The sequence below is a fragment of the Triticum urartu genome, chromosome 6A (genome assembly GCF_056163025.1).
Source record: "Triticum urartu cultivar PI428250 chromosome 6A, HENAU_Tu73, whole genome shotgun sequence".
Taxonomy (NCBI): Eukaryota; Viridiplantae; Streptophyta; class Magnoliopsida; order Poales; family Poaceae; genus Triticum; species Triticum urartu.
Window position 1 is genome coordinate 595,817,736 of NC_141878.1, and position 3,853 is coordinate 595,821,588.

The 3,853-nt window shown below is 49.0% G+C and overlaps 1 long non-coding RNA gene across 2 annotated transcripts; it reads right to left on the minus strand.

The window, feature by feature from the left end:
- Positions 1-524: 524 nt before the first annotated feature.
- LOC147966954 (uncharacterized) lies at positions 525-3,313 on the minus strand. 2 transcript variants are annotated; one of them, XR_015609121.1, is made up of 2 exons: positions 2,622-3,313; positions 525-854 (listed from the first exon to the last, which is right to left on the minus strand). It is a non-coding gene; the product is annotated as an uncharacterized LOC147966954 (long non-coding RNA). The 2 variants fall into 2 exon arrangements; XR_015609120.1 differs by having other exon boundaries at positions 525-857.
- Positions 3,314-3,853: the final 540 nt, after the last annotated feature.

Consider the following 3,853-nt stretch of genomic DNA (forward strand, 5'->3'; position numbering starts at 1 on the left):
TTCTTTCCCTTGGGTTCTGCAGACTCAAGGGTCATCTTATTTTAACCCCCCCGGGCCAGTGCTCCTCTGAGTGTTGGTCCAAACTAGAGTCCTGTGCAGCGCCCCCTCGGGGAAACTCGAGGTTTGGTTTTAGTTGTATGGAGCGCTCATCTGAGTGTGCCCTGAGAAAGAGATATGTGCAACTCCTATCGGGATTTGTCGGCACATTCGGGCGGTGTTGCTGGTCTTGTTTTAACCTGTCGAAGTGTCTTGAGTTACCGAGATACCGAGTCTGATCGGAACGTCTTGGGAGGAGGTCTATTCCTTCGTTTACAAATCCCGATTACGAGCTCAAGTGGGAGTTCGACGAGGACTCTCAGCGTTACTACGTGTCTTTTCCTGATGATCAGTAGTGGTGCCTAGTTGGGGTTCGATTCAGGGCCTTGTCCCTTGTTGGGTTATTCTTCTATTTTGGCGGCGTGGTCGGGCCAGGAGTGTTTGTATGATGGATGTTATTTATGTACTTTGATGTGACGTGGCGAGTGTAAGCCAACTATGTATCTCCCCCTTTTATTATATATTACATGGGATGTTGTAATGATTGCCTGACTTGCGACATTGCTTTCAATGCGGTTATGTCTCTAAGTCGTGCCTCGACACGTGGGAGCTATAGCCGCATCGAGGGCGTTACATCCCCCCTTCTCCTTGGCAGAGGCCTTCCCAGCACCAGCCTCTCCATTTCCCTTCCCAGGAGCATCTCCCCCCTTCTCCTTGGCAGAGGCCTTCCCACAGGCCTTAGCAGCAGTGCCCGCTTTCGCCACCCATTGGGTAAACAGGTTATTGCGAACAAGCCCATTGTCAAGGGCACGACCCATCTGCTGCATAAAAATCAATTTAACAGCATGATTACAAACAACAGACTGATAACACAGGCCTCTGTTCAATGAATTTAAAGATAGCAGTCACATTGTATATAGACCAAGCAGTACTGACAATTCAGGCTAGGATAAACCAAACAGTACTGTCCATATCAGCCTAACAAAGCAAAACTGAAAGCAATCTGGGGTTAAACAGAAACTTAATCAGCCAGTTTTACTACACAGCGACAGGAACAAACAAAATAACAAGCCAACCAATGAAACCTGAAGAAGCATGATCCAATTAACAAAGTACGCGTCAACACCCACATTCCACAAGAAAATTGACGAGATGACAAAAGAAACCTAAATAAGCATGATCTAATTGCATCTAGCAACCACAGCAACCACCTTCTCCTGGAACAGGAGCACACATGACCCTACCTACTGTCGATCCCCGGCTCTCTCCATTTCCCTTGCCAAACTATCACAACTGATCTGCTTGGAGGAGAGAAAGTGCTGGATCCAACATGTAGTGGAACTGGATCCACTACCCTAGATCAGGAGGGAACGAAAAGGGACCAGATCGACCAACCTAGATCAGGAGGCAACGGATCCTGATCCCCCAAGTAGTAATGCAGGTACCTAAATAAACTTTCCAATGGATCCAAATAAACTATGCACATCAGAAGAAAGTGCTGGATCCAACATGTAGTGGAACTGGATCCACTACCCTAGATCAGGAGGGAACGAAAAGGGACCGGATCGACCAACCTAGATCAGGAGGCAATGTATCCTGATCCCCCAAGTAGTAATGCAGGTACCTAAATAAACTTTCCAATGGATCCAAATAAACTAAGCAAATCAAAAACCTAAATAAATTATAGCAAACTGACAACAGGTACCTATCAACACACATGCAGGTTCGCATCAGAACCACTGATGAAACTTCCATATTAGCAAACTAGGTACATGAACAGTAAGCACGCAATCAATCCAACTCTAGCAACCACATTCTCCTGGAGCAGGAGCACACATGACACCCACCTACTGTCGATCCCCGGCTCTCGCCATTTCCCATCGATTGGCAGGCCTTGTTCTATGTAAAGAGTATCCTTATGGTTTAGGAACCCCAACATCTATTGAAAAGTATGATGCACCCCTCGGTTTACCAACATTTGCATTCAATCTTATTTAGATTCTATTAACTAACAAGCCGGGATCCAATTCCATTTCAACCGCTGAGGTCATTAACGAACTAGAAAAGAGCTAAGGAACTATTTCCAGATACCTAATCGGGTGCTGAACGAACTACTACTTCAATATGTCAAATGGGTTTCGATGGCACTCAAGCAGCCTCACTACTTCGATCTCAGTAACCTAATGATCTCCCCAAACCAACTCATTCTCGGAAGGAGAAAGTGCTGGATCCAACACATAGTGGAACTAAATCCACTACCCTAGATCAGGAGGTAACAGAGAGGGACCGGATCGACCAACCTAGATCTCGAACAGGATGGAACAGATCTCGAACCAACTCCTAAGAACTCGAAGAAATCGACTACTCAAATTGACTACTCAAATCAGGAGGCAACGGATCTAATCCAAATCGTTCAGGAGAGAACATATCTTGATCCAACTCACGAACTCAATCGACTCGACCACTACCACCCCTCAAATCGGTACGACCCCGTCGAATCGGACGGGAGAAACTAGGAACAACGTCAAATCGGCGTAAACCCGTCGGATCAGCAGGGGGAGGAGAAAGAGGAGAAGGAAGGCAACCTTAGCGGGGTCGGGCTGCGGGGATCGTCGCGGGGCGGCGAGGAGCGGAGGTGGGATCTGGGGTTTGGGGACGGCGAGGAGGAGGAGCGGAGGTGGGCGAGGGGACGGCAGGGCGGCTATATACCCCCGGTCGCGCTCGTTTTTGGCCGTCCGATGAACAACACGGGCGGTTCGATGATCGATCCAATCCCCGAGCGGGTGCGGGGACATCGGAACCGCTGTGGCCCCCTGTGTGGCCGCCTGCGGGTATCGGATCCGCTGCGCCGCGGTTCGGCGCCCGCTTCCCCCGTGTGTCCGCAGGTGGGCGGGGCATCAGCCTGTTTGTTGCCTTGTCTGCCTGCATGCTAGGCGAGGATGAAACTCATCTTGTGATAAACTGATAACAAGAAAAGAAAAAAATTGATCAACGAACCATGTTGCCGTGCCGCAGCTGCTGGCTGGCTGGCGCAAGGATGGATGCCTCCTCTTACACACCGTGGCGGCGCCGCAACATGCATGATGCATGGCGTCGAGCACAAACGAGCTTCCTGTCTCTCCTCGAACAAGACACCAACCAGCCATGGTCACAGCGGAACGGCTGGTTCATGCGTTGCACGGGGAGGGGAGGAGGCTCCAGCCAATAAGCTAGTACATACACAAAAGCTTCATGAGAGAGATCTTCATGAGAGAAGGGGGAGGAGGAAGAAGAAGTAGAGGACGGTCTCAAACGGAGGCAGAGGGGCTGCTTATATAGGTGAGGAGGAAAGAGACCCGTTCCACCAACCGTATCGTGGCGTGATCGGCGGGTTTTTTGTTTGCCACGTAATAATAAATCGCTTTAAATACGGGCCGCTGGACGTTTCCCATGTGCATGGCCACATCTCGTCCACGATTGCAGCGGTGCGCGCCTTATAATAATTACAAAAAAATTAAAAGTTGATCGCTTTCCCTCTACGTGCACGCCAACAGGTCCGTGACACGTCTCGTTCGGGTCGCCGGCCAATTCAGACAACCGGCGGGCCTGCCGACCAGACAATCGCGAGTGCCACTTCATCGATCCATGAGAAAAATGCTCTCTGATCGGATGGTCCTTGGTTACATTTATCATGTGTGCTTTCTCTAAATCACAGGAACGGCTATATTTGAAAATGTTGATTTCCAAATCTTTTTCAAAGCTTGTCACAAGTTTGTTGCTAGTTTTCATGGTCATATATTCTTATTTTTTTACGGCAAGTGATCTAAACGCTTTTATA